We start from the raw sequence: 13,406 nt of genomic DNA on the forward strand, positions 1-13,406 counted from the left end.
ACCTAGAAAAATTTTCAAGGGTCAAAACCTAGGGAGTTTCGGCTATCTTTTAAATATTATTTTTTTGACTATTAGTTTTTTGATGGAGATATGTCACCATATATCTTGTTTCTACACTTTTCTCATGAAATAGATATTTTTGTTAAACATCTTAGCTTTGACATAAATTTGGATATATAATCTTTAATTTTTTTAAAATAAATTTATATATATTTAAAAACTATATAAATAATATTATATATATAAAATATAATTTATAATTTAAAGTATTTCAAAGATATATGAAAAGGTTGTCGGTAGAAAAAAAGTTTCCATTGCTATTTGATACATTTTGGTCATTCACATTAGTGAATTAGGTGAAAATACAGAAAGAGAGAGATTCGAACCCTCAAAAATGTACTTCAAAAAGAAATGATCTTTATACAAAAATAAAAAAATTTAAAGTGATTAATGAAGAAAATATTACAGAATCAAAAATGACTCTAGTTTATGGTTAGAATGAATCAGTAGAGCTCGTATGAGACATATAACATCTAGAGACGTGCTAGTAGTCCCCTCTTAACAAATGAAAACAAACCGTATAAGCTGATTACTTCAAAATTCATTTATTTATTTTAATTTTAGGGGCCCTCATGTGATGACTAAATAAATGAAAAAAGACCGTACAGGCTGACTGGATGAAAATTCATTTATTAATTTTAACTTTAGTGGCCCTTAATGTGATGCCTAAATAAATGAAAACAAACCGTGCAGGCTGAGTAGATGAAAATTCATTTATGGCAAAAGAAAAAATCTAAATAACATTTCTTACATTGAAAATTACAATTTTAAGTTATAACAAAAAAAAAAAAAAATTAAATTATTATAAATATCAATCTATAAAGAGGAATGACAATCATTATCAGAATATCAGTCATCCTTTTTTTTTCCTCTAAAAATGGTTTTACTTCTTCATTAAATATGACTTTCTTCTTCAATTACTTAGTATCAAATATCATTGTTTAATTTTCTTAAATATCAATCAACACAAGTGTTCTTTCCTCCTCCTTTCCCTCCTCCTTCTTGAGTGTATATTTTCTCGTCTTCATCCACAAATAAAAATTAAACTATGAATAAAATTCAATAATATCTTAATTATTTGCTTTTAATCATCTGTTGCAAAAAAAAAAAAAAAATAGTAACAAGATTTTATTCAATAAAGCAATAATAATATTTTACCATTTAATATCAATACAACATTTTACTATGAACAGCAACAACCCACAAATAATAAATCAACACAGCAACACAACACACACACACCAAGAACATCAACATTGTTGTTTTGTTTGTACAAACACAAACAATAAAAAACAACCATCAAAATCCAACAAATCGAATCATCAGTTCGACAACAAGAACTACAGTAGCAACAAATTAGGATTTTCTTGAGTCCCCATTTCAAATTTAAGCAACAAAAATTTAATTTGTTAACTAATCTAGAAGAGAAGTTGACTCAAGTTCCTCTTTTTCTTCATAACTAAAAAGTCTAATTTTATATGTGATGATTGAAAAGGAACGATAAAGAACTCGAAGTTGTTGTTGTTAGAGAATGTTGTCACTTCAATTGATGGTTGAGAGTCGAAAAGAAACTCAAAACTAGTTATCGCCGAAGGTTGAATCGCCGAAGCAAATAATTTGCAGAACTGTTAGTTGGGAGAAGTTTGAGAAAATACGTCGGCGAAAGAGGGGGGAGGGAGAGACAGTTGATTTGAAGAGTAAAGAGGTGTAGGTTGATTTGTATTTTTAGAAAGATTAGAAAGTTTTGAAAATATTAACCAAGTCCATAATTAACTTAATCAAATTTCTTAATTATGCTTGACCCTTTAAGTTGGTCAATGTCACCAATACCATGATGAAAATTTAAAAGACATTTTTCCTTCAATTTTCTCAATTAACATAGGTTGGCTTAAATTGGAGTTTATCATACTAGTCATTGCTTGGAGTAGTAATTTTGACATGAGGATTGAGGATAATGACAACTTTATAATTTTCAATTACTTTTAATAAATTTGAAATACAACATACTTTAAATTGTTTCAATTATTAAATTGTTGTTGTTATCTACTTTTCTTAGTTAAATCTATTTTATTTCTTCTCCTTCAGTCTATATGAATGCGCCAAACACACAAATTAAAAAAAAATATTAAGCTAAAAATTATGTCATAAAAGGTAAAATGAAAAGTTTAAAATTTATGTTATTACTACATATTTAAAGGTTTTAATAACTATAGCAAAGTGAAGTTCACTTTTTTACCATTTTAAAATAATGATCGCACTTGAAAAAATACTCACTCAATTATTTTTTTAAAAAAAATTAGAATTTTACAATTAGGTATATTTTATGTATTAAATCCTTTCTTATTTGATATATCTAGAAAATCATAATATTTATAAATTTAAAAGAGATTAAAATTTTACCTTTGAAGAAAGAATTACACTTTGAGTAAGATTGTATTTATAAAGCAAAAGAGCCTTATATTTTGAATTTTCGATGATACAATTTAAAAGAGATAATTTGATACACAAAGCATCCCACATTAATAGGATCCAGAGAAACATTACACTGCAAAAGTTATAATATAGTCAATCAATACTCTAATGCGAAAAATTTATACTATATACAACTTTTTATTATGACACATAGTATTACTACTTATATTAAGTATTAATCCATTAAGAGTGTAGTAATATGAATTTTGTAATAATTAACATGATATACACATATAATGTGTGCATTTAAGTGTCTATGTAAAAGCGAATGATTTTTTTACCTTTCAATCAAACATTATTTCTACGATGATGCTTTTATTTAGTGAAGGAAGTATTATTTGTATTATTTTTAGAGGAAAAACTGCAAAATTAGAGATCAGACTCTTAAACATGATCATTTATCATTTTCATTTGTATTTTTTTTATAAATTATTATATTGTTACAAAAGCACATTTTTAAATATTATTTATGCTATCTTTTAAAATTTGATTTTTATTAATACGAGAAACACATTACTTGTGTTAGTTTTGTGAAACGAGATATGTCACAATATATCTTGTTCCTACACGTTAGCCACGAAATAGTTATTTTGGTTAAACATCTTAGTTTTCACATAAATTCGGATATATATAATCTCTAATTTTTTAAAATAAATTTATATATAAGTAGAAACTATATAAAAAAATCATATGCAAAACAAAATTTATAATTTAAATTATTTTAAAAGTGTATGAAAAGATTGTCGGTAGAAAACATATATAACATCAAGAAACGTGCTAGTAGTCCCCTCTTAACAAATGAAAACAAACCCTATACTATAGGCTGAATAGTTAAAATTCATTTATTATTTTCAATTTTAGTGACCCTCAGTGTGATGCCTAAATAAATTAAAACAAACCGTACAGGCTGAGTAGATGAAAATTCATTTATGGCAAAGGAAAAATCTAAATAGCATTTTTTAGATTGAAAATTGTAATTTATGATAATATTTTTAATTTTGCAAGTTATAACTAAAAAAATTATTTTTAAATTATTATAAAGAAGAAAATTTAATTTTTATACATGATAAAAAAATCATATCTACAAAAAGGGATAACCATTATCAAAATATCAACCATCCTTTTTTTCCTCTAAAAATGGTTTTACTCCTTTATTAACATCTATATGACTTTCTTCTTCAATCACTCATTATCAAATATCGATTGTTTAATCTTCTTAAATATCAATCAACACAGGTGTTCTCCTCCTCCTCCTTCTCTTCGAGTGTTTATTTTTTCGTTTTCATCCACAAATAAAAATTGAACAATCAATAAAATTCAATAATATCTAAATTATTTGCTTTTAATTATCAATTTTTTTGTTAACATATAAATTTATACATCTTGATTCATAGAGTTAGATGGAATACAATATATGATTTTTGTTTGATATATAAATGTATAAATTTTTTATTTTAAAATCATAAAACAGATTTTGGTGTGTGAAAAAGGTGTAATATATGAAATTAATGTGTTGATATACGAAATAATATGTACGATGCTATATACAAATAATGTATTCTTATTAATGAATTTTAGTCTATTAAAAAGGTGTAAAATTTGCTTAGTGTCATTTAATTTGACAAATCTATTCAAATCACTTTATTAATATACCTCATTCACTAAATCATATTTCTTAATGAGATCTCGTTGTATGTAATTCATATTAAAAGTAGTAATAAGACAACCAATCGTGAGAATTTATACATAAAATGGTGATCACTTAATTTATAGATATTAATAGAGTAACTATTTAGTACATTTTACATTTATGAAATTTATTTACAATATAATATTTTTACATTATTTACAATTATTTATGAAGATGAATACCGAAAGAAAATAGTTAAGATAAAACGTGTGAATTAACAAATAAATATTTTCCAATAAAGTTATTCTGGAAAAATGAGAGTTTTTTCATAAAAAGGTGTTGGAAAAGGCGTATGATACAGTCCCAATGGAGGTTCTTTGGAGGTAAGAGGGGTCCCAGTGGTGTACATCAGCTATTAAGGACATGTACGATGGGGGAAGACCTGGGTGAGGACAGCGGGAGGAGACTCAGAGCATTTTTCGATTGAGACAGGGTTGCACCAGGGATCGACTCTTAGTCTGTTCCTATTTGCATTGGTATGGACGTGTTGACGCGGAGCATTCAAGGCAAGGTGACTTGGTGTATGTTATTTGCGGATGATATAATGCTGATTAATAAGACGCGGGGGGGGGGGGGGGGTGAATGACAAATTAGAGATTTGGAGGAAAACCCTTGAGTCTAAGGGGTTCAGGTTGAGTAGGTCCAAGAAGGATATTTGGAATGCAAGTTTGGTGACTTGAGGTAGGAGGACGAAATGCTGGTGAGGTTAAACTCCCAGGATGTCTGTAAGACGGATAGTTTTAAGTATCTTGGGTCTATGATTTAGGAGAATGGTGAGATCGATGAGGATGTCTCTAAATGTATTGGAGCAGGTTGGATGAAGTGGAGGCTCGCCTCGGGAGTATTGACAGATTCTATAGAGTGACAGTCCCTCCGGTCAGATTGTATGGAGCGGAGTGTTGGCCAGTCAAGCACTCTCACATCCAAAAATTGAAAGTAGCGGAAATGAGAATGTTAATTTGGATGTGTGGGCTTACTAGAGGGGACAAAGTTAGAATGAGATTATCTGGGAGAAGGTGGGAGTGGTTTCGGTAGAGGACAAGATGCGAAAAAGAAGACTGAGATGGTTTGGGCATGTGATGAGGAGGGGCACAGATGCCCCAGTCTAGAGGTGTGAGAAGCTAGCTCTGGATGGCTTCAGGAGGAGTAGAGGTAAACTGAAGAAATATTGGAGGGAGGTAATTAGACATGATATGGAGCAGCTCCAACTGACTAAGGACATGACCCTAGATAGGAAGGTTTGGAGGTCGCGGATTAGGGTAGAAGGCTAATGTGAGTGTGTGGGTTGTAGCTTGCAGTCAGGAGAGTTCTTGTGTAGCCGAGTTAGTAATCCTACGTCTGTACATAGGTGTCCCTGGTTTGTGACTGTATGTTACGCCTAGGTGGGTGTCCTATGTCTTATGTCTTAGTTCCTATTTTCTTATTTCGTGTCGCCCATATTTCGCGTATTTCGTATGTCCCTGATTTCTATTTTACTATTTCTTATTCCTGATTTTCTATTATGTCATCCATCCCTCTGTTTACTAGTCTTTATCTTGAGCCGGAGGTTTATCGAAAACAGCTTCTCTACTTCTTCGGAGGTAGCAGTATGGACTGCATACATCTTACCCTCCCCAAACCTCACTTTGTAGGAATACACTGGGTTTGTTGTTGTTGTTGTTGTTTTCATGAAAAGGTAAAAAAAATTATAAACGTAGATATAATATTTTTCATATTTTACTCCTTTTATAATTATCAACACATTTATTTATGAGATATGGATAAAAATCTCTAAAAAAAAAAAGGGAGTTAAGTATTCTTTAAAAAATTATTGTCGATTTTTTAAAATAAAATAAATTGATTAATTTTTTTTAAAAAAAATGCTACAACTTGCAATTAAAAAGCTATTAAAGCAGTTTGCTAAAATTATTGTTATAACTAACAATTTTCACTCTAATAAATATATAGGGGATAATTTGCACTTTATTACTTTTCATTTTGGTGGCCCTTAGTGTTCTTATTTTTTAAAGAAAGGAAAAATTACATATTATAGACAAAATACTATATTAATTACATTGTATGGTTCATGTTTTAAAAAATTACAATTCATAGTCATTTAGTAGTTAAAAGTTAGTTTTTTTGTGGGCCCTTAATACAAATATATTAAGATTTGTATATATCAATTTTCTCTCTCATATATTTATTTTTGGTATTTTCTTTCTATTCTCTCTCTATCCTATTGACTCAAAAAAAGGCAACAATGGAATATCAAACCACAAGATTTTTGATAATATCTTCTTCAACTATTTTTTTCTTAATTTTCTCTCAAAATCACTCTGATATCCTCGATTTTAAATTAAAGAAACGACAATATTGGCAACATCATAATACATGATTATTCAAGAGATTTTCTTCAACTTTTTTCTCCTTATTTTTCTCTCAAAGTCACTCTCTAATATCACAAAATATAATCCTTGATTTCTCTGTGATAAATCGTTGTTGCAGATTTTTCACCCCAGAAAATCAGTTTAGGATATTTATTGACATTGGATTTAATTTTTTAAATTATTATATATTATGTCAGTTAGTCGTTAAATTTCTTCGTTGTTCATATCTTTTACAAAAAAAAATAGAAAAGGGAGAGCACTCCCCCGTTTTTATAGTTTTTTTGTTTTTGCGAATTTTTATTTTATAATATAAATTTTTATATATTATGTAAGTCACTTTCCCATTTTTTTTATGGATGATTTATCAAAAAAAAAAAAAGAAATTTTTTTTGCTTCTTCTAGAAAGGCGGAAAGAAAAAAATATTTTAAGGTATCTAAATCTAAAAGGGGGAGCAATAAATTAAAGTTGACAATGATTACGAGGTCTTTTTGTATATATTCTCATGAAACAGAATTGTTGGTCAATATACATTTTTATTTCAATATATGTAGATACGTATACTTTTTTTTTATATAGAATAATACATGCATATATATATAGAGTTATAGTGTATGTATATACAGTTTGTATTTTTGATATATGTATATATAATTTGCATATATGTATATACAGTTAACTTTCACATATACATTTTGAAGAATAATGCATATATAGATATATACAGTTTTAGAGTGCATATATGCATATAAATTCAAATTTGTTATTATGTAAAACATTCAAATTTGTATATGCAGATATACAAATAATAGATATACAAATAATAAACATATATGTATATGTTTATTTCGTTTGCATATATGTATATACAGATATACAACAACAGATATACAAATATGTATATTTCGTTTGCATGCATATTTCGTTTACAAACAACATTCAAATTTGTATATACAGATATACAAACAACAGATATATAAATAATAAACAAAAATTTTGATTTGAATATATGTATATTTCGTTTGAAATATCGTTTACAAACAACATTCAAATTTGTATATACAGATATACAAGCAACCGATATACAAATAATAAACAACAGTTTTGATTTGAATATATGTATACTTCATTTGCATATATGTATATATAGATATACAAACAACAGATATACAAATATCAAATTTATGTAAACTAATATACAGATATACAAACAATAGATATTCAAATAATAAAAACAATCTTTTTAACTTTAAAACAGATATACAAATACAATTATACACTTATATTAACAGATATACAGAAATTCAAATATACTATTAATAGATATACATAAAAAAATATTAAAAGAATGTCAATTGTATATTATGAAATATGTAGTAGAGTAATGAATGAATACATCACACAAATTGTAATTACAAATGGGATTTAGAAAAAATAAACTAACACAAACAAGGATTATAACCTTTTAACAACTTCTTGAAAATAGTCCAAAATTACGAAAATAAAAATTGAATACGAAAATTGAAACATAAAATTACAATTGAAGTTATTGTATAAAAAATAATAGTAATTACAAAATTGACAATTTGAAAGTTTTTTAAGTTTATATTATGCATTCAATTTCGAAAATCTAATTTAAACCAATAATAAAATCGATTTTCATTATGTTGAAACTGAACCAATTTTCATTGTGTATTAGAATCAAAAAAGGATTTAAGTAAATAAATTCAAGTAAAAAATAATTTACGTAAATTGTATATACCAGAATTTTGTATGCACGAATTACCAACTTTCTCCTGTAGATCACAATTTTAAAAAAAAATTATCAACTTTTGAGGGCGTAATTAGCGCATTATATTTATTGATCTGTTATATCAGAGAAATAAATGGAAAATTGGAGAAGATTAAGGACATTTATTACATTAAAATTTCCTTTTTTTATCTCTTTTAGTTGTTATGGATTTTTCCTTCTTTTTTGTTTATATATACATAAAACTGTCATTTATTTTGTCTATGAATTGTAAATACGAAATTTAGACTAGAAAGTTAGTTATAGATACTCTAAGAAGACTATATGTGAAATTTTACCTTAAAAAAATTGGTAGTTGCGTAAGGCCCATGCTAAGTCCAGATCAACCTCATGATATAAAAATATAATATTTAATTATAAACAAATATAAGTTAAGTCACATTTTTTATATTATATAATTAATTTAATTTTTTGATAGGAAAAATGTTCAATAATACCCACACTTTAGTGAAATTTGTTCTAACACGCTTGAATTCTGCGGGAATTCATGATCCCTCTGAACTATTTATTAGTGTATTTTAGTGACATTTATTGATTAATGGAAAAATAAAAAATGTTTAAAAAAATTTAGTGCAAATAAATGTCAATAAAATACATAAATAAATAGTTTAAGGGGATCATAGGACTCCACAAAGTTCTAGGGAGATCATACGATCCCCTCAAAGTTCAAACCTGTTACAACAAATCTAATCCAAATTAAGATATATTTGAGAGAATTTTCCCTTTTAAATTCTAGAGCCTAAATTAATAAATCAGCATTTTTTTTTCCCTTTAATCTAGTGATCCATCTTATGTACATAGATATAGTCTACTTGGTTATTCAAATAATATTTAACTTTATATAGCAGTCCGTGTATTTTCCATAACAAAAGCAACTCAGCTTACAAAAATTTGTTGGGTTTTAAACAAGACGACAGTGAACTCAATCATATTTTTAATTTTTAGTATTTATTTCATCAAATTTTGAAGATCCTTATAATTAAATTTGTTGTTCCATCATCTTCCTACTATACTTTTCTTGCAGGCTTATTTTTCAATTTGCCGGAAAGCATACCATTTATTCAAACATTATATTCATTAAAACAATATAATACAACACAATACAATACAACAATATGATATAAAAAGTGATATGTTACAACCATCTCCTCTTGTGCTTTAATACGGATACTAGAGCACTCGAGTTTTATTCAACACATACATAACAACAACAACAAACCCAGTGTATTCCCACCTAGTGGAGTCTGGGGGGGTAAGATGTACGCAGTCCATACCTCTACCTCTAAAGAAGTAGAAAGGCTGTTTCCGATAGACCCCCGGCTCAAGGCATGAGATACCACACAAACACATAGTAAAGCACAGAAGCAGATTACATAACATAAATACGGCACCCATAAGTAATATAAAATAGAGGAAAGCACACAGATTCGTAATAAAACATGGAACACGGAACACGGAATCATAACAGGAATAAAACCCCCACCAAGTAATTCCCTACACTAGCGACCCAAACTGGCCCTAGTTCTCTGCCCTAATTCGCGTCCTCCAGACCTTCCTATCTAGGGTCATGTCCTCGGTGAGCTGTAACTGCTCCATGTCCCGCCTAATCACCTCACCCCAGTACTTCTTCGGCCTACCCCTACCCCGCCTAAAACCATCCAACGCCAGCCTCTCCCACCTACGGACCGGGGCATCCATGTCCCTCCTCTTCACGTGTCCAAACCATCTCAATCGGGCTTCCCGCATCTTGCACTCCACTGAAGTCACACCAACCTTTTCCCGGATAGTCTCATTCCGAACTCTATCCCCTCTAGTCAGCCCACACATCCAGCGCAACATCTGCATTTCTGCCACCTTCATTTTTTGGATGTGGGAGTTCTTAAATGGCCAACACTCCGCTCCATACAACAAGGCCGGACGGACTACCACCCTGTAGAATTTGCCTTTAAGCTTGGGCGGCACCTTCTTATCACACAGCACCCCCGACGCGAGCTTCCACTTCATCCATCCCGCCCAATACGGTGCGAGACATCCTCGTCAATCTCACCGTTACTCTGGATCACGGACCCAAGATACTTGAAATTATCCCTCTTACATACCTCCTGTGCTTCCAGCTTCACTACCACCTCATTCTCCCGCCTCACGTCATTAAACTTGCATTCCACATACTCTATCTTGCTTCTGCTCACCCTGAACCCTTTAGACTCAAGAGTTTGCCTCCACACCTCTAATTTGTCATTCACACCCCCTCGAGTCTCATCTATCAAAACTACATCGTCTGCAAAAAGCATACACCACGGCACCTCCCCTTGAATACCCCGCGTCAACACATCCATCACCAACGCAAACAAAAAGGGACTAAGAGTAGATCCCTGATGCAATCCTGTCAGGACAGTGAAATGCTCTGAGTCTCCTCCCGCCGTCCTCACCTGGGTTTTCGCCCCATCATACATATCCTTAATTGCTCTGATATATGCCAGCGGTACTCCACTCACCTCCAAGCATCTCCAAAGCACCTTCCTGGGGACTTTGTCGTAAGCCTTCTCCAGGTCGATAAACACCATGTGCAGATCCTTCTTCCTTTCCCTATACTGTTCCACCAACCTCCGTACCAGGTGGATTGCCTCCGTCGTCGAGCGGCCGGGCATAAATCTAAACTGGTTTTTCGAAATAGACACTATCCATCTCAGCCTCACCTCGACCACTCTCTCCCAGATCTTCATAGAGTGACTCAATAACTTAATCCCCCTATAGTTATTGCAACTCTGAATGTCCCCCTTATTCTTATAGAGAGGGATCATGGTACTCCACCTCCAAGCCTCGGGCATCTTTGCCGTCCTGAAGATTTCATTAAACAATCCAGTCAACCACCTTACACCAGCCTCTCCAACGAACTTCCAAAACTCCACCGGTATCTCATCCGGCCCCGTCGCCCTACCCCTTCGCATCCTGCGAACAGCCTATCTAACCTCTTCTACCTTAAAACGTCTACAATAGCTAAAATTCCGACATTCCTCTGAGTGCTCCAGTTACCCCAACACAATAGCTCTATCCCCTTCGTCATTCAAGAGCCTATGAAAGTACGACTGCCATCTATTCTTAATATGGCCGTCCTCCACCAACACTCTACCGTCCTCCCCCTTAATGCACCTCACCTGATCGAGGTCACGACCCTTCCTCTCCCTAGCCTTAGCGAGTCTAAACAGCTTTTTCTCCCCTCCTTTCCCCTGTAACCCTGCATACAAGCTCTCAAAAGCGGCCGTCTTAGCTGCCGTGACTGCTGACTTAGCCTCCTTGCTCGCTAGCTTGTACTCTTTCCTGTTTATCCGCTTCTCCTCTTCGTCCTTACTCTCCACCAACTTAGCATACGCCCCTTTCTTGGTCCCCACTTTCTTCTCCACCTCTTCATTCCACCACCAATCCCCCCGATGGTGCCCGGCCCGGCCCCTAGAAACACCCAACACCTCACTTGCATTCTCCCTGATGCACCTTGCCGCCCTATCCCACATACTATCCACGTCCCCCCTACACTCCCACACCCCCAACCTCTCCCCTATCTCCCACGCATTCACTGGCGTCAGGCCGCCCCACTTAATTCTAGGTCTACACTCCTTACTCCTCCTTTTTCTATTCTTCTTTATACCCAAATCCATAACCAAGAGCCTATACTGGGTCGAAAGATTCTCACTTGGGATGACTTTACAGTCCTTGCACAACGCCCTATCCCCTTTCCTAAGCAACAGAAAGTCAATCTGGGTCCTGGCTATCGCGCTTCGAAAGGTGATCAGGTGCTCGTCCTTCTTCGGGAAGCCCGAGTTCACCACCACCAGCCCAAAGGACCTCGCAAACTCCAATAGAGTAGCCCCCTCTTCATTTCTCTCCCCAAAACCAAAACCACCATGCACATCACCAAAGCCTTCCGGTAACGCCCCAATGTGCCCGTTGAAATCCCCTGCTACAACAATCTTCTCCGAACTAGGCACGTCTCTCACCACCTCCTCCAAAGCCTCCCAAAACCGCATCTTCTCCTCCCCCTCCGATCCCACTTGCGGCGCATAAGCACTACACACGTTCAGGGTAAACCCCCGAAAGACCAACTTAATAGTCATCAACCTATCGTTGATCCTCTTCACCTCTACTACCTGACCTCTAAGCTCTTCATCTACTAAGATGCCAACTCCATTCCTACGCCTCTCGCTCCCAGAGTACCACAGCTTGTAACCATCCACATCCCTAGCCTTAGACCCTACCCACTTGGTCTCTTGAACACACGCAATGTTGATCCTTCTCTTCCTAAGAATCTTCACAAGCTCTATGGACTTACCCTGAAGGGTCCCTATATTCCAAGACCCAACCCTCAGCCTACCGTCACTATCCACACGCCCTCCACTACCCCGGGCCAAACCTTGGCCTCCCTCCCACTCCCACCCTCTTCTCATCCCCCGGCCCCACCACGGCCCCACGCCCCAACCCCCTCGGACATGACCCTATCTACCCATTACCGCCCACAGCCACAACTACACGAAAGTATAAGAAAATATAAAGATATATACGATGGTAGTATCAAAGCAGCAACAAGAAATACAAGGCTCACACAAATTCAAAGAAATACTCCCGAAATAAAACTATACTCAATTAGGGGGCAAAGACCACTGGACTCAACACCCACAGCCCCAAATACAGATTCCCAGTCGATAACCCAATCCAAAACAGTGCAAGAAACGACCACAGCAACAGCAACAACAGACAACAGATAATATCCACAAATCCCACGCAAGTCAAGGTACAGGGGCTACTACTAGCATAATACGAAGAATGAAATATGGAATAATGAAATAAAATGAAATATGAAATAACGAAAAAACAAAGGTTAGAAGTCACCGGATTACGCTTGTAGACCAAGCCGGAAACCAATCCCAGTGTTGACCGGCTTCCGGGGGATTCCGGTGCTGAGATGGAGCTGCGGCTGAAGACCGAGCTTCGGCTGTTGGAGACCGAGTTGGCGGCTGG

General features: G+C 33.6%; 1 pseudogene; it reads left to right on the top strand.

Moving 5' to 3' along the window:
* Positions 1-13,406, top strand: part of LOC124888082 — a 141,479-nt pseudogene that overhangs the window by 37,079 nt on the left and 90,994 nt on the right.

Source organism: Capsicum annuum, chromosome 10 (assembly GCF_002878395.1).
Source record: "Capsicum annuum cultivar UCD-10X-F1 chromosome 10, UCD10Xv1.1, whole genome shotgun sequence".
Classification (NCBI taxonomy): Eukaryota; Viridiplantae; Streptophyta; class Magnoliopsida; order Solanales; family Solanaceae; genus Capsicum; species Capsicum annuum.